This window comes from Mauremys reevesii, unplaced genomic scaffold, assembly GCF_016161935.1.
Source record: "Mauremys reevesii isolate NIE-2019 unplaced genomic scaffold, ASM1616193v1 Contig66, whole genome shotgun sequence".
NCBI lineage: Eukaryota > Metazoa > Chordata > Testudines > Geoemydidae > Mauremys > Mauremys reevesii.
Genome location: NW_024100880.1, coordinates 236,080 through 261,510, shown reverse-complemented (window position 1 = coordinate 261,510; position 25,431 = coordinate 236,080). Strand labels below are relative to the sequence as shown.

The window sequence follows — 25,431 nt, the reverse complement described above, 5'->3', positions numbered from 1 at the left end:
TTCCCCCCATCCCACTTTGCCGCGCTGTGTGGTTTTTTTGTTTGTTTTTTTTGCTTGGGGCGGCAAAAAAGCCAGAGCCGGCCCTGGCTAAATGCACTTTTACGTAACTCTCTGATATCCCAGAAATACACAGGTAATGTCCACAGAAACTCTGCCCTGCAACCTTAACTCTGCACCCCCTGAAGCTGCAATAGTCACTGGGGATATACTGTGAGTAGGTTGCAGACAGGGCTGCCCCATAACAAGCAGACCTGAAGAATGATGAACAAAATCTGCCATTGTGCATTGTGTCCAACAGAATTATATTCACTCATTCCCCTGCATGCACTACCCATCCCTGTGTTATGTGTAGCTGTATTGGATGAGGAACGATTCACTGCAGCCGGTGCCACAGCTCACACTGTCATACAAGGATGGTGTAGATGTGTCAAGAGGACCAGGGATCTCTTGTCTCTGTGCTGAGGTGTGCTGGTTGTCTGAGCAGAGGGCCACAATGGTATATGGTTGCCATAGGGATTTGTAGCATTTTGGTTCAGGACATCACAGGACTCGCTAAGGGGTAGATGAAAGTCATGTCCGAGAGGGAATCCTTAGGTAAAGGGTGAAGGGGCGGTAATTCCTGGAAACTAAGGTGGTTTGTGCAGATTAGGCTAAGTGGTTGAGTGCAGGCCAGGCCCAGCTACCTGTTTTTCACTGAGGCCAACCTAAACCTGGCTGTTGCCTTGAGGAAGATATAATATAATAGTTTCTCCTTTAGTACTGATGAGCTCTGTCCCCACTGTGGTCCATGTCTTCTGGAAGGATAGCTGTCATAAACAGATAGTTAAGGGTTAATGCCTCTTTTACCTGTAAAGGGTTAAGAAGTTCATCTAGCCTGGCTGACACCTGACCAGAGGAACCAATGGGGGAACAAGATGTTTCAAAAGGAAGGAGGGAAGTTTCCTTTGTTTAGAGTCAGTTTCAGTTTTCAGCCAGAGTGAAAAAGATCGAGGAAGCAGCCTCTTATCAGAGTAGTAAGTTTTGGAAAGGGATAAATAGGTTTATGTTTATTTTCTTTGTAACTTGTCTTGGTACCATTAAGGGAATTATCAAAATTTGGATATTCTTGTGTGTATTAAGATTTTTGCCCAGGGGAACATCCTCTGTGTTTCGAATCTGTTGTCTGTGAGAGTAGCTGGTATGCTAATCTCTCCCAGAGGGTTTTCTTTTACCTTTCTTTTCTTTAATTAAAAGCCTTTTTCTTAATACCTGATTGATTTTTTCCTTGTTTTTTAGATCCAAGGGGGTTGGATCTGGATCCACCAGGAGTTGGTGGGAGAAAGGAGGGGGATGGTTAATTTCTCCTTGTTTTAAGATCCAAGGGGTTTGGATCTGTGTTCACCAGGGAATTGGTGAAGAGTCTCTCAAGGCTATCCAGGGAAGGGAATTAGTGCTTGGGAGTGGTGGCAGCGATACCAAATCTAAGCTGGTAATTAAGCTTAGAAGTGTCCATGCAGGTCCCCACATCTGTACCCTAAAGTTCAGAGTGGGGAAGGAACCTTGACAATAGCATGCTATGATTAATGATTCGGGGTGGATTGGTGCTCAAAGTGGACAGTGTTAAGGTTGTGGAATGAGCTTACCTCTTCATTTCCCAATTTTCAGGGGTTAAGTATAGATGCACTTGACATTCTAGAAGGGTACAAGGTACTGCCAGTCAACCTTAACTCTGTGTTCACAGGGTGTTGGGGCAAATGATATTATTGCAAGCAGCTCACCTACTGCATTCTTAAATTCAAATGGCAGTGGGTCAAAGCCCACTACAAAGCTTTTAGAGTGTGGCAGCAGGTTCCATGCAACCAGTTAGCGTGCACCAGGCTAGTTCACTGTACAGTCACACCCTGGCTTGCCGCACACTAAGTCGCAATGCAGACAAGCCCTGGGGCAAGTCAGGAGGTGACCTCCCTTATACAGGCTGAGACAATGACTTCATCCTCATGCAAACATACTCAGTCACCCCACAACGGACATGGCTTTTCAAGGCAGTTCCATAGCTTGATGCCCGAGGTGCTGTATCCCACAAGAGGCCTTCAAAGAGAAATGGATGATCTCCTCATTAATTCACCAGTCCTGACCCAAATCCTCAACACGGCAGACTCCTGAGTGCACACTTTGCACTGGGCCTGATTCCATACAAGGACTTCAAAAATCCTCTTACCATATCAGGAAGAGATCGCAACTAACTAATCAGTAATTTCCAAATCCAGTTGGTGGATCCATCCTCTGAGGTTTTATCAGGGGTTCCTATTGTTGGGACCAGCAAGGCTAGCGATTGCTACAGATGCCAGCCTGCATGGCTGGGGGCATAGGGAATGTGGTCTGACTCGGAAAAGATGTATAAGCTGATCAGAACTAAGGGCAATCAGGTGAGCCCTCCTTCATACCCAGCAGTCAGTATCATGTTCTTAGCATCATCTACAAAACAACTGATGGGGCAAAGTGGGGACAGGTGTGCAGGACTGGAACTATGAGAATAGCAGGTGGGGTAGCAAACTTATGCAGTCAAGTTGTATGAATGGCAGGGTAGAGATTTTTTTCTGGTAACTTGTTTTGCTTTATGCCTAGAAAGATTAGGGGGTGCTGAAATATCCTTGCTCTCTTATCGTGGTAGCATCATGATCCTAGCATGCCTATTTACACTACCTTCTGCAGTCTCAATAAGACAATCACTGGGGGAACTGAGGTTTCAGCAGCTTTGCTGGTTCAGCAACTTTGGGCTAAACCTACCCCTGAAATGTGAATGAGAGCTGAATGTGCAGGAATCATTAATGTTTGTTTATCTCGTACAGCCAGTTGAGAACAGTTCCCAGGGTGAAGGGTTTCCCCTAGACTCAGAAGAGTGTGGGCATCCTCCACCACATAGCATGAGGAGAGCAAGGTCTGGTCCTGGGTTGTCTGGTGCAGCTGTGTTTGATTGCTGTAAAACCATTTCAGTGTTACCGTTCTGATAGGCATAAGCTAAAGGAACCAGCTGTTGCTTACTGTAGTTTCTGCAGTTTGCAGTTAGGATGTTTCAGTCCCTCACACAGCAGCCTCACTCCACTATCTTCCAGTTTGTTCCTCCACAGGTCCAGCTCTGTCAGGGTCTTGTTGGCTCTGAGAGCAGAGGAGAGAGCCCCACAACAAGCAGCTGTGAGTCCGCAGTCCACCAACCTGGATTTAGAGATAGAGAACAGTGGCTTATCTTTGATATCATAGGTGCTGAGTTTTCTTTTTCCCTGAGGGTTCTCCACCACTGCTCTGCCCCAAGGCCCTACCTCCTCCCGAAAGAACCTTCCTCATTCCACCTCTTCCTGGCCCCACTACACCCATTCCCCTGAGGCCCCGCCCTCACTCTGCCTCTTCCTACCCCACTCTAACCTCTCCACTGAGGCCCCATCCACCCGCCACTCACTGCTCTCCACTCTCCCCCAAGAGCCTCACCTAGCCGCCAAACAGCTGATCAGCAACTGCCGCCAAACAGCTGTGGCTGGTGGCCGCTGAGCACCCACTATTTTTTTTTCAATGGCTGCTCCAGCCCTGGAACACATGGAGTCGGCGCCTATGGGTGCTCCAGCCCCAAAGCACCCACAGAGTTGGTGCCTATGTTTGACATAATCACTATATTGTGGGAGTGCAGGGAGAGATTGCAGCAATGAGCATTGGGAACAAAAATTTGAAAGGCCGGTTGTGAGGATTCACTGGTGTAACTCTAGAGCTAATCCACTGCCATTAATAGAGACACACTTGAAAGTACAGAACTGAGGACCCCTTATGTCAGTTACCCTGTATTGCACCAGTGAATGTTCTGTTGAACTGAAGGGACTGGGTACACTGTGGGTGTCTTTTCAGTAGGTTGGGGTAATCTGAACAAAATGCAGATGGGTGTATCTGGGAAATAGTTCACTGTGCTTCGTGGATAGCACTCTGGTTCCCTTCTGATTACCGGTAAGCAGATGGAGCTGTTATTTCGGTATAAGCTCTCCTGCCCCAAAATATTCCTCAGGGGTAAAGACCATTTATTAACTATCCCTAGTGTGAACAGAAACCTTTCAACCCAGAAGCCAGACTGCCTGATTGTTCTGACACCAAACACCCATATTGTTGATGATCCGGGACCTTTGCATCCTCTCTGCCTACCAAAGAGGGACTGGAATCCCTTGTCCCAAACCACCTTCCAGACCTCTCAATATCTGTGGTAACACATCTCAGTGATAACTCATTCAAGCAAGAGGGCATTGTCACCTGCCCCATGTCAGCTAGCAGGAGGCTGTGTTGTCACATCAATGGAAAACTTTTCCAAGTCAATGGAAAACCAACAAAGACCATGACAAATGATCAAAACCACTCGGAGGTGAAAAGGACCATTACAGCAGGCATGGGATTGCCCTGGCTATGAATAAAGACAAACCACTGTTTTCAGTATAACAGAGTGTAGGGATGGGGTTGCATTCATGAATGTTTGGATCTTAGTTCTTGGAAACCAGCTAGTTCTGCAATTCACTCAAGCTGGGGTAAAGTCAACTTTATGAGATAGGAAAGGTAACTATTAATTAGTGTACATCCAGGTTTGCATTTTATGATTTTGTTTTATATTGTAACTATTTGTTTCCACTGCTCTCTATTATTTCTCTATCCTCTCTTAAATAAATCTTCTCTTTTTTTATTATAAATGGTCACAAGCGCTGTGTGGTTTTACAGGGTTTAAGCTGAAACTGGTAAATTGGGGTACACTGCACCTTCGGGTGCAGAGGATCTGGAATTTCTGTTACCACAGGCTGGATATTAGAGGGGAACAATTCAAAGGGACACCAGGGGTGGGGTTAGGGTTAGGATACAGCTTGTGTGGAAGTGGAAGTTAACATGAAGTTAGGATTAGGAGACAGCTTGAGTGGCTGAAGGGCTGGCAGTGTCAGTGAACTGAGACCCAGCCACCACCAGCAAGGCCACCTCTCATTAGGGGTGGAGGGTAACAAGTCCTGGGTATCCTGAGAATTGCCACAAACCTCCAAACCAGGTGATGAATGACAGAAGCAACTGACATGTGACAAGGGCTGGAGAGTAGACTACCTGTTATGTTACATCATGATTGAACAGATCAATGATTTTTAACTATAAAATCTGTTTTTAAGGATGTTTTCTCCCTGCATGAATTAAATAAAACAGGGCTTTAAAAAGAAAACTAGAAGAACAAGGAGTGATCCTGTGTAACCACAAGGAGCCCTTCCTGAGGCAGGAGCAAGAGTTGGGTCAGAAATTTTCAGATCCACTGAAATGGATCAATACTTACCGCAGTCTCTGCAGCTTGCAATTTGGATGCTTCAGACCTTCACACAGCAGCTGCGCTCCTGTGTCTCCCAGTTCATTATCACTCAGTTCCAGGTCTGTCAGGAACGGGTTGGCACTGAGCACAGAGGAGAGGTCCCCACAACAAGCACCTGCAAGTTCACAACACCTCAATCTGCAGGAGACAGGTGCACAGATTAGAAAATTAGCATGTCTGGCTAAATCCTTTTGCTGCTGTCAGTGGGTTCCTAGAAACATTGTTTTAGAAGATGTCATTCTAGAGGAGGGGTAGTAGGTGCTGAGAACCTAAACATGCTGAAGAGACAGATTTTTAACAGATGTTAGGATGCATAAAGAATGGGACAGGAAATATCACTGAAAATATTATAGTACTGTGATGGGGTGTCTACCCCACACAGGATGGGAAAGGGTTACAGTGGCCAGGTAGGACTATTAACTCCACAGGCTGCACCTGGAGGGAGAGCCAGGGAGCAGGGAATTCATGGCTAGCAGGCTCAGCTGGCAGGAATAGGTGGGGCCTCCAAAGCCAAGGAGCTGGTAACAGACAGCTGCTGGGAAAGGGCAGTCGCTCCCTGGGAAGAAGGAGGAGGGTTTGGAGCTGGCACACCGAGTAAGGAGGGGAACCAGAAGTTGCAGGAAGCAGTCCATGGAAGAAGCAGTGAGGGCTGGAAGAGGAAAGCCCAGAACTTTTGGGATGAGGGTCTCTGGACTGGAACCCGGAGTAGTGGGTGGGCCCGGGTTCCGCTACCAGCCACTGAGGGCGTGGCATAGACTGGCAGGGCAGTGAACAGGAAGACTGCCTGGGTCACCATGGGAGTGACAGAGAATTGAAGGATTGTATCCCAAAAGCAGGAGTGCTGAGTGACCTGGCCAGAGGGCTGAGTCACAAAGAGGACACTGCAGTTCCTGGGACAAGAGAGGAGCTGCAAAGATGGTGTAACGGTGAGCAAACCACAGAAGGGGGCGTCCACCTTAACAGCTAATCCCTGGGGTGAGCAGGAGGAGGTGCCACACAAGCGGTGAATGGTGCACCCCATGACAGGAACACTGCGTGCAGAACTGGAGGGGGTTCCAAGAAGAGTGGTGAGAATGACCAAGCCCCTGAGGTCCCTTCCAACCCTAATATTCTATGAAAATATCCTGTAAAACTTGAACAGAAGTTATGGAATTGAGATAAAGGTTATTGAATTAAGTTAAACATCACTGAATTTGGGGTAACCTCTTTGCAGTTCACTGTATTTCAAATGCAAAATGTTTATGTGCTACTGTGAGATTGTATGGAACTTCTTTAGCAGAAAGACAAGATTAATGCAATCTCTGGAAGGTATGAGGAAATTCATGTGTATTCATCCAAAAAGACCACTGAAGTGGATTTCCTTAGGAAATACCTTGAGGTGAGGGGAATACAAATTCTCCTCCTCTGAAAGCCAACCTTTTGAAGATATGGCCTGGGGAGAGAGACCCTTTTGTATACTAACTACTTGCTTCTGGAAATTCTAGTTCAAAGACCCCTGAACTGTAGGAAAAGGGAACTGAGCATGTTATGAGCATGCTTGTTCTGAACTGAAGCTCTAATGAACTTGTAAACACAATGAGACCTGGAGGAGGGGTATTAAAAGACTGCACTTGCCAGAGGCCCTGTGAGAGTTGGGATGAACTCTGCTAAGCTTATTAGCAGGCATGTTGGTTCTTTTATAGTTTTAAAGTTTTCTCTCTAATGCTTTGTACCTTAGGAATAAAGTAGGCTTGCTTAGAAAGAATTGTGTGGTAACTTATATCTGTAGCAATTATACTCTTATCCATCTCTGAAGAGAAGGCAGGTGTTCTACGGCAACCTATCTGTGCTGGGAATGACACAGTAAAGTCAGCGAACTGTCCAGCCTGGGAATACCCTAGTCAGAAGGAAGAGAGACCTGTGTCTCAGTCCAAGAGCGGTAACAGCTGAGGAGCTGAAAGCCAAGAGTGGGTGCCCTTAAAGACCCGCTGAGGGGAAACACCGATGCAGTCGCCCTGCCCTGCGACAGGACCGAGCACCTCAGCACTGAGATCTGTAGGTTGTGTCAGTGGCGATGAATAAGAGTTTCTTTTTGCCACAGGGGTTGTCAGCAGTCTGGAGGCACAGGTGACAGAGTAGTTGCCAGGGTTCAGCCAGGGGCACATGGAGGCAATGGCTCAGAAGGGATCCAAAGGACAAGGAGTTGCATATGTCCCCTTTCTTTCACTGTTCATGAACATTTTTGAACGGTCTTGGTTTTCTCCTAAGGCAGAATGGGAAAGTTTCTGAAGTTTCAAACATTTTTGTGGGACAGGGAAACTGTTTCCCAGCCAGCCAGCATCAGGTTAACAGGTGTTAGTTACAGAAACCAGCTGTTATTTACCTTATTTTGTGCAGTTTGCATTTGGGATGTGTCAGTCCTTCGCACAGCAGCTGCACTCCTGGATCTCTCAGTTTATTGTGTCCCAGGTCTAGCTCTATAAGACTCTGGTTAGTTCTGAGAGCAGAAGAGAGATCCCTGCAACCATCAGCTGTGATATGACAATACCACAACCTGTAGGAGAAAGATACATACAGAGAGTCAAATGACTGGTTGTTTATCCTCCCCTCCCTGTTAGTTGGAGTCTAGAAAAGGATTGTTTAATTTGGAACTGTAGTGTTACAGTCGGAGTTTAAAGGGGGTAACATTTAACTTTAAAAAGAGGAACTACACAAGAATGAGGATAAGGGGATCAATGGCTAATATTTCCTCATAACTTTTGAATGGGAAAGTAAAGGCTGCCCCTAATAACCATGGCTTCTACATCCTGTTGCCTCCCATGATACTGAAGACAGGCTATCCCTGGGGAATATTACCATCCCCTGGTCTCCACGGATAGGAAACTGGACAGGAAACTAAAAACAACCCAAGGTGATGTGGGGAGCAAAAAGAAAACACAGTGCGAATAAAGTGAGACACAGGAGGTAGCAGTCAGAAAATGAGGGGGGCATGGGAAGGGGGGTAACCAGGTCAAGGGCTGGAATGGTGCGATGGGGCTCTAAAAGCCCCAGGCCTGGTGGGGGGAGAAACCTGATGACCCTCCCACAATCCCTGACACAGGAGGCTTGTTCTGGGGTGGGGCTAAAGGGCTGGAGGAGAGTGGCCTTAGCCTGTGCCATCAGCCAGGGCTTTCCACTGCTACAGAGCAGCCCCTGGCAGGGGGAGCTGTAAATCAAAGCAGCCCTCAGAACTGTCTAGTTTTACACTGGGGCCATTCAGCCCCCAGAGCAGCTCAGAACCTAGGATTTGTATAGGCATCTTAAAGCCATGTTAGCCCAGTGCATCGCCCCTCCTCCAGACACAACAATAAATCTCATTCTCGGGGTTGTCCGTATTGGGAGTGTGAACCTGGAAGGCACCATTGTGTGAATTTCCATGTGTATCTGTTATGGCCCTTATCCTGCACCCCACAAGGGGCATGTGTGGAAAGCTGAAGGAAAGCAGGGGGTTGAGCGTGGCTGCATTTCCAATGGGCCAGGGAACCTCGGCTTTAGAGAGAAACATGTCGCTGGGCTATAGTCAGGCTCACTCTCCTTCTCTGGCCCAATGACTATTTAAATATTTACACAAAGAGGAATGGCTCCAACAGGAGAGACCGAGCGCTCCACATAACAAATATCCTGTAGCCCAGTGGTTAGAGCAGCCTCTTGAGAGCTAGGAGACCCCTGTCCAAATCCTTTCAGACTGAGGGGGAATTAAACCTGAGTCTCCCACATCCCAGGTGAGTGGTCTAACCACTGGGCTAAAAATTATAAGGGAAGTAGTAGCACTACCACCAACACCACATTGTATCAGGCCCCCCAGGGATGACAGACCAGCAAATGCTTATCTTCCCTTAGATTGTGAATCGTGCTGGGGCTTAGACCTGAGACAGGCATCCACGCACCTAGAGTGAGGCTGCAGGACACATGTCCAGAGGCAGAAACTTGGCTGTAGAAACTTTTCTTGTAGAAATGTAGGTGCCAAGTGAGTTTAGGCACCTATAGGGTTAGGTGACAGCCAAGTGGGCAGTTTGTGGATTGCAGTGGGGCCTAAATCTGGGGTTTAGGTGCCTAATTCTCTTTGCAGATCTGGGCCTGTGTGAAGCTGTTCCTTCCCTGAGGCCTAAGGGAAAGGGGAAAGCCAGCCTGCCTTCGAGAACATGGAGGGAACTAAGAATTGTTACGAACAAGGGCCATTTGGAGGCCTTCTTAAAGGGCCCACGCTTTTGTGCTTGGGTTTGGTCTTCCCCTTCTCAGCTCCTGTATAGGGTTGTATTTAAAAGGATGAGATTATGCTTCAGCTTTCATTGTAATAATAATATTTAATTTCTTTATTAAGATAAATACTTATTCCTCAAGTTCAGAGGAGTTTGGAAGTCGTACTCCAGTTTAGGGCCCTCTTTAGATATAACTTCCATATTCAAAACATTAGGGGCCATCAAGGTGTTGGTAGCCACTGACACTTCCGGTCTTGGAGGGACACTTAGTTTTCATCCTCTCCACAAACCTGCAGGGAGCTCACATCATACACCATCCCCACACCCTGCTGAGTTCTTTACAGAAAGGAAACTAATCAATACTTGCCGCAGTTTCTGCAGGTTGCAGGCTGGATGTTTCAGTCCCTCGCACAACAGCCTCAGTCCAGAATCTCCCAGGTTGTTCCCCTCCAGGTTCAACTCTGTCAGGGTTGGTTTGGTACTGAGAACAGAGGAGAGATCCCTGCAACAAGCTGCTGTGAGACCACAACTCTCCAAGCTGCAGGAGACAGAGATAAACAGGGAAGAAAATGAGCACTTCTCTCTGCCCAGTTCCTTCAGTGAGGACCAATGGGAATAAAGATTCCTTTATTCTGGGAATAAAATCACAGATCTGGAGTAGTGGATGCTGAGGACCACATGACCATGTGGTGTTTTTGAATCCATGGGCATCTGTAGTTCTCATTGATCCTGTGTTCCATATACAAATGTTATTCTAAGATAAAGTTCCCAAATTCCATCCCCTTTCCCAGGGAAGATCAGACTGATCCTGGGACTGTCCATGATCAGATCTAAATGCCAGACCAGCCTCTCTGATCTCTGATGATAACCTTTGTTCAGGCAGCTCTGACTGCTGCGCAGTATGTAGCCTTTGAACATATGGAAGGGCACAAGCTCATACTCACATTTCAGAAAACCAGGAACTACTCAGCTAAGATTCCTGTGCCCCATTTGGAACTGGACAGGCAACCCCCAAATGTCAGAAATCCCATACATTTCCCCAAGGAAAAGGAACGCATTTTTTAAACAGCACATACACAAGGCTTACACTTCATACCCTGGCACAGAGGCCCTGCAAGTACACCCGTAAGAGTTAATATGGCACAATTATTTTCCTTGCACCCTGCTTCCAAAATATGAGCACAAAGCCTTCTTGATCCTGGGTCCTTGGATGACAGAGGCACTTGTCAGAAGCATCTTCTCTGGCTGTTCAAAACAAGCTGAAAATCTGTCTCCTTTGCCTCCCACCTAGCAGCAAGGTTCTCACACACTGGGAAAAGTTCAACAAGCGCTTCTTATTACACGAAAAAGGGGTGAGTTTCTAAAGATCTGAGCATCATGGACCTTGCCTTGACACCCCAAATTAATGTTAGTGAACCTGCCAAACTGGATCACCAGGCTGTGCAGGATCATGAAGAGAAAGTTGAAAATTTGGTGATGGGAAGCAAATTAAATAGACACCTAAATCCTATCCATGGCCCCAATACAATTTGGGAAACATAAGTGTTTAGATCTATCAGTTACTTCCTGCACGTGGACCAACCTTATGACCCAGGCAGCAAAAACCCTTCGAATAGCCACACGCACATCAATTAGAACAGCTCCACCTGTGCATTTTCCAGCATCACATTGGTGAGCCACACACTGGTAGCAATTGGAGGTGGTAGGCTTCCAGATGGTGATTGTCACGTGCTTCTCCACACTAAAGGGCAGAGTCATACCGTCTCTGATGCTGCAGCTCCAATGTGAACTCTGCACAGACTTACAGCAAAGTGGTCTTCTGAATCCTGAAGTTCTGAAGCCACCGCTGATCACCCTGGGCCTGAAGCCCTATCCTGTCCCACCAGTTCTGGCATACACATATGCTGTATTTTACTCCCAAAGTAAACATTTGTTTTGGATTTTAAAAAATCCGCAAAAGTTTCAAAAGTCTTTTGCAAAAATGAATTTAAAAAGGAATCAGGAGAGAGGAATTAAAAAAAAAAAAACAGTTAAACCGTCTCAGACAGGAGAGAATTCTACCAAGCAATCAGGACCATGCCAATGCTTAAATGTATACAGGAACAATTCCAAAGGACTGGAAGTATTTCTGATTATTTGGAGGGGAACAGCACTCTCTATTTCGTGTCTTGCCTTCTAGGCCAGTATTGTTCATGTTCACAAAACGACTGGTGATAATTATGGGCTATCTGCACTGTCCACTTACTTGAACACTTGGCTGATCAAGGACATAGTTGTGGAGGGTATCAAAATCACTTGGGTTCACACTAAATTGCCCCAAATCTCCACTTGTCCCCAGAAGACAATTAGAGTGGGTAGGAACTTTGCAAGACATGGCTCAACTCAAAGCCTTCCTGTTACATGCCAATATTCAAGACACCACCGGTCCAGAAGAGAGGATGAAAAAAAGCCAACAGGTGACTTGCTAGAAATGTTGGGTCTGAAGCCTGCAATGGAATCTATAGTACCCAGGGCACATCTCCACATGAGATAACCTCACTAGCTCTTCAAATCTCTGTGCAAGCAAATGGTTCAGGCACTCTCTCATCACATCCGGGTAACAGACAAGCTGTGGACTTCTCTGGTTTGGTGCCCATCTAGGGACAAAGGGGACAATCGGGAATGGATTTCCAAAACCCTCCTGTCCAAATCACAGTGACCAGAGAAACATCCAGCCGGGGACAGGGAGCCGATATAGAAGGACTCCAAACCCAGGAAGCTTGGTTTGTCCAAGAACAACTGCTCATAGATGTTCTCGAGATGCAAACAGTCCTCTAACCACTAAGGACCTTCAAAGACCTGGGTTGAAATCCTGGCCCCATGGAAGTCAGTGGCAAAACCTTCATGAACATAAGTGAATCCAGGGTTTAATCCCTTAGTATCCCCAAAGGGGGTCCTGATTCCAATGGAGATACAAGCAGGAGGCACCTGACAGCGAGTCATGCGCTGGGAAGCCCTGCAGGAGTGAGAGCAGGCTCTGCCCCACCAGGCATTCTTAGCCATCACATACATGGCAGGGAAGGAGAACACAATCATAGATAGAGCAAGCCAATACATGATAAATCCTCAAGAGTGGTCTGTGACCAGGGAATGACAGATCAGAAATACCTGTAATGTTCAGTGGAAAGGGTTTCTGGAGTATGAGCAAACAGGTTCACATGGACCCTTTATTTGCCCCCCACAAAAACAGCCTGACTAATTTCTTCACCTGGGTCTATCCTAAAGACTAACTCCATCCAGGAGCATTCAGAAACTATTTCTGCCTGTCATGACCTACGCAGCCCCTTATCATCCAGTTCATATGGGGTTTGACACTTTTGAACCCTCCCAGGGGCTGCTAACAGGGAGTTTCACAAGGGAGTTCTCCAGGTGAAGGAGGAGCTAATACAGCATCTGTGGGGTAAGTGACTGTCTGTAGTGTGTGTTTGTGTTTGGGGGTTACTTGCTGTGTGCTGAGCTTGTGTTTGTCAGTCTGTTTGTTTGTTTGGTTGTTTGAGGGACCATGTGCTCTGGCTGGCAGTTGGAGGCAGGTTTGAAAGCTCGAAGCCTCTGGTAATTGGCTGAGCCTTAATCAGTGGGCGGGGCATTCACTCAGGCCAGGGCTTTATAAAGCCGCGCACAAGCGACCAGGGGCTGCTAACAGGGAGTTTCGCAAGGGAGTTCAGAAGGGGAGTGGGAAGGGAGTGGGAGCCCCTCGCCGGCCGTAACCCCTTCCCCGTGCCCCCCCCCTAAAACCTATAAACCTAACCACATTCCAAAACCCCTTCCTGTAAACCACCCTTCCACTAACTAGGAGACAATGCAGGCAGAAGCCCAGCAGCAGAGTGGGGGCTATCCAGTTTATTGCACTGAGTGTTGCATGTATGATTACCTGCCCTGTGGGCGGGTGGCGTATGTGTGCAGTCGGTGCAAGGAGCTCCTGGCCCTCAGAGACCATGTATGGACTTTGGAGGCCAGGGTGGCGGAACTGGAGGAGCTAAGAGAGGCAGAGAGGTATGTTGATGAGGCTTTCCGGGACACTGTAGAATTGTCCCACCTCCGCTCAGACAGCTCCTGTGCTGTTGAGGAGGAAGAACGGCCCAGGGAAGTAGAGCAGTCAATGGGAGCAGAGGGAAACCTTCCCGTAGTTGGGACCCTCCTTCCAGATGGTGCTGGGGTTGCCTCTCGCACTGAGGTTGCCTCTCCGGGAGAGGGAACTCCAGTTTCTAGGAAAAGGCAGGTGTTAGTAATGGGAGATTCGATCATTAGAAATGTAGATAGCTGGGTCTGTGATGACCGGGAGAACCGTATGGTGACTTGCCTGCCTGGTGCGAAGGTTGCGGATCTCTCGAGGCATCTAGATAGACTTATGTGTAGTGCTGGGGAGGAGCCGGTGGTCGTGGTACATGTAGGTACCAATGACATAGGGAAGGGTAGGAGAGATGTCCTGGAAGCCAAATTTAGGCTGCTAGGGAAGAGACTGAAATCCAGGACCTCTATGGTGGCATTTTCAGAAATGCTCCCAGTTACACGCACAGGGCCAGGTAGGCAGGCAGAGCTTCAGAGTCTCAATGCGTGGATGAGACGATGGTATAGAGAGGAGGGGTTCACGTTCATTAGGAACTGGGGAAACTTCTGGGATGGGAGGAGCCTATACAGGAGAGATGGGCTCCACCTAAACCAAAGTGGAACCAGACTGCTGGCACTAAACATTAAAAAGGTTGTAGAGCAGTTTTTAAACTAGGAGATGGGGGAAAGCTGACTGCTGCAGAGGAGCGTGTGGATCGGACACAGACTTCTCTTAGGGGAGAGTCTGATGATAGAGAATCTCCAGGTTATAGTCAGGAGCAGAGGACTGAGAAGTATAATGTAAGGGCCGGATCAGATGATAAACAGTCACATAAAAAAGAATCTGGCACATCAAAAAAGGCAGGCTAATAAACAGGGACAAGTTTTTAAAGTGCTTGTACACAAATGCCAGAAGTCTAAATAATAAGATGGGTGAACTAGAGTGCCTTGTGATAAAGGAGGATATAGATATAATAGGCATCACAGAAACTTGGTGGACTGAGAGCAATCAATGGGACACAATAATTCCGGGGTACAAAATATATCGGAAGGACAGAACAGGCCGTGCAGGGGGAGGGGTGGCACTATATGTGAAAGAAAGTGTAGATTCAAATGAAGTAAAAATCTTAAGCGAATCCACATGTTCCATAGAGTCTCTACGGATAGAAATTTCATGCTCTAGTAAAAATATAACATTAGGGATCTATTATCGACCACCTGACCAGGACAGTAATAGTGATGATGAAATGCTAAGGGAAATTAGAGAGGCTATCAAAATTAAGAACCCAATAATAGTGGGGGATTTCAATTATCCCCATATTGACTGGGAACATTTCACTTCAGGACGAAATGACTGCTTCATGGAGCTGCTGGTACGGGAACCCACAAGGGGAGAGGCAACTCTACATTTAATCCTGAGTGGAGCGCAGGAGCTGGTCCAAGAGGTAACTATAGCAGGGCCGCTTGGAAATAGTGACCATAATACAATAGCATTCAACATCCCTGTGGTGGGAAGAACACCTCAACTGCCCAACACTGTGGCATTTAATTTCAAAAGGGGGAACTATACAAAAATGAGGGGGTTAGTTAGACAAAACTTAAAAGGTACAGTGACTAAAGTGAAATCCCTGCAAGTTGCATGGGCCCTTTTTAAAGACACCATAATAGAGGCCCAACTTCAATGTATACCCCAAATTAAGAAAAACAGTAAAAGAACTAAAAAAGAGCCACCGTGGCTTAACAACCATGTAAAAGAAGCAGTGTGAGATAAAAAGACTTCCTTTAAAAAGTGGAAGTCAAATCCTAGTGAGGCAAATAGAAAGGAGCACAAACACTGCCAGCTTAAGTGCAAGAGTGTAATAAGAAAAGCCAAAGAGGAGTTTGAAGAATGGCTAGCCAAAAACTCCAAAGGTATTAACAAAATGTTTTTTAAGTACATCAGAAGCAGGAAGCCTGCTAAACAACCAGTGGGGCCCCTTGACGATCGAAATACAAAAGGAGCGCTTAAAGACGATAAAGTCATTGTGGAGAAACTAAATGGATTCTTTGCTTCAGTCTTCACGGCTGAGGATGTTAGGGAGATTCCCAAACTTGAGCTGGCTTTTGTAGGTGACAAATCTGAGGAACTGTCACAGATTGAAGTGTCACTAGAGGAGGTTTTGGAATTAATTGATAAACTCAACATTAACAAGTCACCGGGACCAAATGGCATTCACCCAAGAGTTCTGAAAGAACTCAAATGTGAAGTTGCAGAACTATTAACTAAGGTTTGTAACCTATCCTTTAAATTGGCTTAGGTACCCAATGACTGGAAGTTAGCTAATGTAACGCCAATATTTAAAAAGGGCTCTAGAGGTGATCCCGGCAATTACAGACTGGTAAGTCTAACGTCGGTACCGGGCAAATTAGTCGAAAAAATAGTTAAGAATAAAATTGTCAGACACATAGAAAAACATAAACTGTTGAGCAATAGTCAACATGGTTTCTGTAAAGGGAAATCATGTCTTACTAACATATTAGAGTTCTTTGAAGGGGTCAACAAACATGTGGACAAGGGGGATCCGGTGGACATAGTGTACTTAGATTTCCAGAAAGCCTTTGACAAGGTCCCTCACCAAAGGCTCTTACATAAATTAAGCTGTCATGGGATAAAAGGGAAGGTCCTTTCATGAATCGAGAACTGGTTAAAGGACAGGGAACAAAGGGTAGGAATTAATGGTAAATTCTCAGAATGGAGAGGGGTAACTAGTGGTGTTCCCCAAGGGTCAGTCCTAGGACCAATCCTATTCAATTTATTCATAAATGATCTGGAGAAAGGGGTAAATAGTGAGGTGGCAAAGTTTGCAGATGATACTAAACTACTCAAGATAGTTAAGACCAAAGCAGATTGTGAAGAACTTCAAAAAGATCTCTCAAAACTAAGTGATTGGGCAACAAAATGGCAAATGAAATTGAATGTGGATAAATGTAAAGTAATGCACATTGGAAAAAATAACCCCAACTATACATACAACATGACGGGGGCTAATTTAGCTACAACGAGTCAGGAAAAAGATCTTGGCGTCATCGTGGATAGTTCTCTAAAGATGTCCACGCAGTGTGCAGAGGCGGTCAAAAAAACAAACAGGATGTTAGAAATCATTAAAAAGGGGATAGAAAATAAGAATGAGAATTATTTATTGCCCTTATATAAATCCATGGTACGCCCACATCTCGAATACTGTGTACAGATGTGGTCTCCTCACCTCAAAAAAGATATTCTAGCACTAGAAAAGGTTCAGAAAAGGGCAACTAAAATGATTAGGGGTTTAGAGAGGGTCCCATACGAGGAAAGATTAAAGAGGCTAGGACTCTTCAGCTTGGAAAAGAGAAGACTAAGGGGGGACATGATAGAGGTATATAAAATCATGAGTGATGTTGAGAAAGTGGATAAGGAAAAGTTATTTACTTATTCCCATAATACAAGAACTGGGGTCACCAAATGAAATTAATAGGCAGCAGGTTTAAAACAAATAAAAGGAAGTTCTTCTTCACGCAGCGCACAGTCAACTTGTGGAACTCCTTACCTGAGGAGGTTGTGAAGGCTAGGACTATAACAATGTTTAAAAGGGGACTGGATAAATTCATGGTGGCTAAGTCCATAAATGGCTATTAGCCAGGATGGGTAAGAATGGTGTCCCTAGCCTCTGTTCGTCAGAGGATGGAGATGGATGGCAGGAGAGAGATCACTTGATCATTGCCTGTTAGGTTCATTCCCTCTGGGGCACCTGGCATTGGCCACTGTCGGTAGACAGATACTGGGCTAGATGGACCTTTGGTCTGACCCGGTACGGCCTTTCTTATGTTCTTATGTTCATTAAGTAGCTTCCTGCATTAGCTCCAGGCTGTAGCGACTGACCCACCTTACCCCATATTGCAAAGCTATGGTGACAATACATACTGAGATTCCTCCCGTGGGGGGTCTTGAACTTCTACCTTTATGAGCCACATTATGCTTGGTAAAGACAGATGATGTGGAACCAGAAATTAGTGCATCAAAATTGGTGTGTTGGGTATTAGGCCTAGTTGGTGGACAAAATAATGAGGGAATGGGCTACTCCACTCATCACTCCCTTTTTGGTTCCTTAAAGAAAGAGACTTTGGGGGGAAAAATGAATAGAAGAACAGATGGAGGCTATTGGAGTGAGTTTCACCATCATGGCTGACATGCCCACCATCTCCCGGAACCCTGGACCTTCTTTGTCCTAATCCCGAGGGATAGTCTGACCAGCCTGGGCCAGACAGAGGGGTCCCAATGACATCACCAGCCAGACAAGCTCCAGCTGAATGCCAGACACCACTTGCAATAAAATGGAATTGGACTTTAACAACAACAGCTCCAGCCCATCTCCGCTAACTTCTCTTTTCCCCAGAGGACAGTTATTACCATCTTTGATACCATCTAAGAGACTGTCGAACAAGAGTTCTTTTCCTTCTAAAAACTCTCTCCAATTAAAGGGAAAGGGGAAAAGGGATGTTGCTAAAATGAAAGTCTGATTTAATACTTTACACCTCCAATGTTTTAACTATTTTCCTCTCTTCTTTATCTTTAATAAAAGGCTAAAAGGAAATTTAATGGTGTGTTGCCATGGTACTAAGCAGGCTAAGGTGCCCACATACCAAATCCCAGGCCTTGTTCAACTCTGTTTAGTGTTGGACAGTGACTAGGTTGTGTTAATACTTTTGGCCCATATATTTCATCTAAATTAACAGAACAGCTGCTTGCCTGTCATATGACTCATCTGGAAGAATGTGGTAAATCCTCTTTTCAAGGCTAAGAGACAAGGGGGGCCCTATCCTGGGAAGGAGCGATGCTGAGAAGGACTTTGGCATCATGTTGAATAATCAGCTGAACATAAGCTCCCAGTGCAATGAAGTGGCCAAAAGGGCATTACTTATCACCCTTCCATGCCAGTTATAATGCTTCTGATACTGTACCCACAGCAGTTATAGTGAGGAGAGCCTCATGACATTCAGGCTGTCTCCCTACCCAAGACTGAAACTCACCTGTGCTCAGCAGGGGCTCACTTAACCAATCAAGGGGAAGTGAAAAGGTTAGGTAAGAATCATGCATATAGGCCTGCTTTGTTATTTTAATCCAGTTTCTCTGCATACTGTATTCCTTGTAAATATTAATGTGGTTTTAAAAGGCTAAGCAGCGTCACCGCATTCACCTTCTGGTTAACAAAGCTCCCAAGAGGGCAAGTCTCTGGAGGCAGGGAGCCTAAGCCCATTTGGACCTGCTAAGGGAGCCATGGTGAAAAACAGGGCTACTGAAATCCAGAGACACAGTCTCAGGGCATGTCTATACTTGCCATTTAAAGTGGAAAAAGTCCCTTTATTGTGCAAAAAACTGGGAGCATCTACACTTGCCAAAGACGTTTTTCAGTGAAACTCAGAAATTTCACTGCAAAAAGAAAAGCACCTCCACGAGAGGCATACAGCTCTTACTGGTTATGCTTTTGCAGTGATGTGTAAGTGAAGACACGTTCTTCCTGTATAACAGCTTGCAGCCTCCTCAGGATATCCCAGAGTGCCTACCTGACCACTCTAGCCAGCACTTCCGCTGCTTTGATGCCAGGTAAACAGATGTCCGCCTCCCTTTGTAAAGCCCCAGGAACTTTGAAACTCCCCTTCCTTTTTTATGTCCAGGTGACAATGCCTGCTCCAGAGAGCAAAGGATCCCGATTGCAGCAATGCTGAGCTACTGGAGCTGACTAGTGTTTGAGGAAAGGGGGGTGTACAGGGACCCAAGATGCCCTGCAATCACCCCTCCCACCTTTCCTGGAGAGCTGCACTGTGGGATAGCTGCCCTCAGGGCGCTGCTCTCATCAGTGATGAAGTTCTGACACCTGTGACCCTAAGTTAATACACAAACCAGCGCTTTTCTTTAACCGTTTCCCTATCACTGGTGAAACTGACAGCACAAAAACTGCAAATGTAGACATAGCCTCAGAGTGTGCCCTGTGATCTATTACATCACTCCTTTACTAAAGCCACTCCCAGGGTCCTCATGAGATGGAGATGGTGAAGATGAGAGTGCATTAAAAGAGGAAAGAGAATGAAAAAGAGAAAAGATGACAGAGAGGTGGGTAGGAGAGAGAGAGAAAAAAAGAGAGTAAACAACTCCCCTTCCCACCCAAATCAGGGAGAAATTAGATTAATTGAGGATACATGAACAAGTACTTTAGAAATATCCAAGATAGTCTCTCTAGGCTCCTCTTTGCAGACCGCACACAATTCCCTCATGCCATACTCCTGTGAGCCTGGTGCCAAACATATTTGTGGGCCCCCATGAGTGAAGTGGCGCATGGCACGGGGAGGTTGGTCCCCAGAGCGAGGGCATGGTATGACAGGGCACTATTTACAAACCAGCAGTTGCCAGACGCATAGTGGCCTGCCAGCATGCTCCTTCCCCTCAGGGGCAGGCCATGCCATGCCACACATCCCCCCTGCCCAATACTGGAACCCCCCATTCCCTAAGACCAGAGCCCCCCAGACCCTCTATGCCCATCACCCCCCCGATCCTGCCACAAATGCCCAGTGCCCCCCTCCCCACAGCCCACAACTGCCCAGCACCCCACACAGAACCCCCACTCCCTACTGCCCCAACACACACAGATCTTCCCCATCCCCTAACTCTCCAGAGACCCCCTCCCTGCCTCCCAGCTGCACTCACTGGCCCCCTGGAAGGCGACTGCACCTGCCGGGCTGGGGAATTACTCCAGCCCCTCGGGAGTGGTGCAATCAGCCAGACCAGGGCCTGTCCCAGACGGGATCCCTCAGGACCCACTTGCCTGGAGGGGCCCATCCAAGCCCCCCACACTGTCCCCACCCTCACAACCAGCCAAGACTGGCCAGGCTTCTGCACCAGTCCCAGGCGGCTCAGCTCCAAGGAGACAGGTAGGGCCCCGCAGGTGACGGAAAGCAGAGACTGCCCCGAGCCAGAGGTACACTGGGGTCTGGCCAGGTGGCAGAGAGGACCCGGCGGGTGGGGCCAGAGGGTGAAGAGGCGGGCAGGCCGAGAGGAGCGGGGCTGGTGGGGTCTCAGGGCACAGTGCAAGCAGAGCAGGTCGGGGCCCTTTCTGAGAAATGGGCCTGGCTCCATGGAGCCACTGTAAACCCGGCACTGCTTACCCCTGTCTCTTCACCTCACTTATTGATATGGTAATTGGCTTAAGTGGCATTGAACTACTAGGCTGACATTAAGCCAACTCCACACATACTAACTAGAAATTTAAACAAATTCTTAAGCACCAGATGAAGCTATACAGTTGCTACAGCAGCCATGGCAAGGAGAGCTGCACTGATGTAGAGATTCTCAGATAACAGCAATAGCAAAGGAATTTTTAAAAGAGAGGAATTGTTTCTTACTGTAGTCTCTTTAATTTACAGTTTGGATCCTTCAGCGCTTGACAGAGCAGGTAAATAGAAGAATACTTCAGAACATCCTGATGCTGTTCCCTAAAAACAAAAGAATAGAAATTGTCTATGTTGTTCTCTGGAAACAGATTTTATTTCTATTTCCAGAACATTTAAGTAGCCTCCTAGCTGGTGTAATCATACACGATTTATGAATTACGCTGCAGTTTCTATTAATTGTAAATCCTCCACAAACAAAAATAAAGCGGATACCAAAAGATGTTCCTTAAATGCACATAGTCAAATAGGACAGGTGCAACTAAGTAACCCATTCTTTTTTTTTTTGAACTAGTGGAACTCTGGTGCTTTGAGCATTCAAATACAATTCTAAGCGTTCACACAAATGCCAGTGTCTCTAGTGGTTACATGCTTTTGTACTGGTCAATAGTTGTTTTTATCATTTCTGGAGATGATCATTTTTTACCAAGATTGTTGATTTTAATTTACCTGCAAAGATAAACACTGATAATATGAGCATTGGCTTAATGTTTTTACTATGAAAACTAACATTCAGTATTGTATAATTGGTGTTTCACTTTCTGAAATGACATCCCCACATGTAACCAGAAATGATGGCTTATTAGTTTCTGACACCAAAAGGTATAAGAGGGGAAGTTAATTTTAAGGCAAGAATATTTTGTTTTTATCTGATACTGACAGATATTTTAGATCATATGTAGCAATGAATGCTTTTAAAACACTAACTTTAGCTTTAACCATATTTTACTGCATGTGGGTAAGAGGTTTCCAGTGAGAACACTTCTTCTTTATTATTTTAACATGCTACATTATGGTGGGGTACTATTGACACTGGGCTTAAGGCAGAATCCCTGATACTGTAGAGTTCATTTAAGCATTAAACTTTAATTTTTAAGAAATGTCTTAAAACTGGCAATAAGCAAAACATAGAAATTAAGACTGACACAGTATTTTGGATTTATCTGACTCATGCTGTAATGCAAAACCTTATCTGTGACCTCAGCAACCATGGTGTGTGTGAATGAAGCAGCTAGAGTCAAGGTTGCTGGAAGAGATGTGAAAAAATCTCTAAGGGGGAAGCACAAGGCAGGAGTTGAGGGTCTGCATTACAGCATTAATCAATGAATGTGGGGAGTGCGGTGTGCGTCTGTAACTCCTTGAAGAATGTGGGGAGTGCGGTGTGTGTCTCCTCTTCTCTCTGATGGGTGTCAATGTCTCATTGGTAGTGAATAATTGGAGCTGTGTGCTGCAATGTGGGGTAGACCTTCCCTTTAACTGGGTATTCCCTGTCTCTTAAGGTTTTGGGTTGGTGGTAGCAATGTGCCTTTGAGCAACATCACCTCTTTTTAATGACGTTTGCCATTTTAATTTTATTTTAATACCAAAGAACTATTAAAGCAAACAGATTTCCACATTTTGCAGCACTGCAGAACTACATGCTGATTTTTATTTAAGCCTGGTCTACACAGATTTTGTACTAACATAACCATTTTGGCTAGGGATGTAATTTTTTTTTTTAACCAAACTACTTATGCTGGTAGTGGTACAAACCCTTGTGAGAATGCTGGTACAGTAATGTAAAGGTGCCTTATACAGGTGTACCTTATTCTCTTTTTCTTATGGGAATAAACTCTATTGATATAGGTATCTTTATACCAGTATAACTGCATCCAGACTAGGTGGGTTAGCTCACTACCTGTCCACACTGGCAAGGCACGTAGAGCGCTCTGACTCCGCAGCTAGAGCAATCCTGGTAATCCACCTTGGCGAGTGGAGTAACATTTGATGCGCACCGGCTGAAATGCCCAGGCATCAGTGTGAACGAGGTATTGCATTACTGCGCTCTGATCAGCCTCCGGAAATGTCCCATAATCCCCTTATGTCAAGTGGCCACTCTTGTCTTTGTTTTGGAATCGCTGCAAGAATGCGGATATGCGAATATGCCCTTTCAAAGCTCCGTTTCTGACAGCTGGCACGCTTATATGCTCCAGGAGCGAGGCAGGGAGAGGGGGATCTGCTGCTGTGTGAACTCACAAGACAGCATGCTGACATGCTCTCAGCCACCCAAAAACCCACTCTCTCTCTCCCCACATACGCACAACACACTCCCTGTCACACTCCACACACACACTCATTTGAAAAGCATGTTGCAACCACTTGCATGCTGGGATAGCTACCACAATGCACTGCTCTCTGTGGCCATTGCAAGAGCTGCTAATGTGGCCACACCGGTGCACTTGCAGCTGTCAGTGTGGACAGACTGCAGCGCTTTCCCTACTGCGCTCTACGAAGGCTGGTTTAACTCAAACCGCTCTACATCTGCAAGTGTAGCAAAGCCCTCAGAACCATTAGCAATTATCTTTCAGAACTCTGGGAGGACACGTGAGGTCCCAGAAGACTGGAGAAGGGCAAATACAGTACTTATCTTTAAAAAGGGGAAGAAAGAGGACCCAGGGAATTATAGACTAGTCAGCCTAACTTTGATACCTGGAAAAATACTGGATCAAATTATAAAACTATCAGTTTATAAGTACTTTGAGGAGAATAAGGTGATAAATAATGCATAATGTGGATTGGTCAAGAACAAGTCATGCTAAACCAATCTAATTTACTTCTTTGATGGGGTAACCAGCCCAGTGGTGGGGAAAGCAGTAAATGTGATATATTGGGACTTCACTAAGGCTTCTGACACAGTCCCACATGATATTCTGATTAGCAAACTAGGGAAATGTGGTCTAGATTAAATTACGATAAGATGAAAAACGTACTAAAATGGAAGTTATCAATAGTTTGCTGTCAAATTGGGAGGCTATCTCAAGTGAAAATCTCAAGTGAGGTTCCACAGGGAGTATGGTGCTATTCAATATTTTTATTAATCACTTGAATGATGGAGTGGAAAGTATGCTTATAAAATCCGTGGATGACATCACACTGGGAGGGGCTGCAAGCACTTCAGAGAACAGGATTAGAATTCGAAATAACCTTGATAAATTGTAGGTTTGAAATCAATACAAATGACATTCAGTACATACAAGTGCAAAATACTGCACTTAGGAAGGAAAAAAATCAAACAGACAACAACAAAATGGAGAACAACTGGGTAAGCAGTAGAACTGCAGAAAAGGACCTGGGGTTGTAGTGGATCACAAACTGAATATGAGTCAACTGTGTGATGCTGTTGTGAAAAATGCTATTATCATTCTGGGATGTATTAACAGGAGTGTTATATGTAAGACATTGGATGTAACTATTCTGCTCTATTTAGCACTGGTGAGACCTCAGCTGGAGTACTGTGTCCAGTTCTGGGCGCCACACTCTAAGAAAGATGTGGACAAGTTGGAGACAGTACAGAGAAAAACAACAAAAATGATAAGAAGTTTAAAAAACCTGACCTATGAGGAAAGGTTGAAAGAATTGGGCATGTTTAGCCTAGAAAAGAGGAGGCTGAAGGGGACATGATAACAGTCTTCAAATATTTAAAAAATTGTTGTTAAGGGGACAGTGATCAGTTGTTCTCTATGCCCACCAAGGGTAGGACAAGAAGTAATAGGCTTAGTTTGCAGCAAGGAAGATTTAGATTGGATATTAGGAAAAAATGTCAGCTAAAGATAGATAAGCACTGGATCAGGTTACCTAGAGAAGTTGTGGTTTCCCTTTTTTTGGAGGTTTTTAAGATCTGTCAGGGATGGTTTCGGTTTACTTGGTCCTGTCTCAGCATGGGAGGATGGACTAGATGACCTCTTGAGGTGCCTTCTAGCCCTACAATTTCTATGATTCTATGTAAAAAGGCATCAGTCACATCTGTTGTGTTTTACAAGGGAAACATTGTTTCTCTGCCATTCACTGAGTATAGGTGGCACTTTCTATCTTTTACATTCAGTGAGTTCAGTGAAATTAAGAATGAGAAGATAGTTTGAGTTAGGCTAAAGAGAATGTGAAAAAGCCCACGAGTTATTTTTGCTCCCTTTATTGAGAAGTTTTTACATTGAGGATGTGGAAGCAGGTTCTGTATCCTTGTGATTTGCTGGCTCCCTGATGAAGGGCTTTGAAAAGTCAAGCAAGGTAAGGATACAGAACCTGCTTCCACATCCTCAATGAGGAGCTCTCTAACTTCCTTTTTCAATTGCTGACACAAAGCACATTCCCCTCCCCTGAATTCTTTAGTCTCAGCTGCTTCCCCATTCCTGTCTCATACACATAAAATGACAGAAAACTTTCCAGTAATGGAGAGAACAGAGAAGACCAAGCAATCATTATAATTATTATAAGAGATAATATCCTGGTAGTTTGAACCTGAGGAAGCTCCATAACTATTTCATTAGCTTGCTGAAATATTAGAATTGCTTT

At 45.6% G+C, this 25,431-nt stretch overlaps 1 pseudogene; it reads right to left on the bottom strand.

Moving 5' to 3' along the window:
* The window catches only part of LOC120394564, a 51,050-nt pseudogene that overhangs the window by 16,956 nt on the left and 8,663 nt on the right, over window positions 1-25,431 (bottom strand).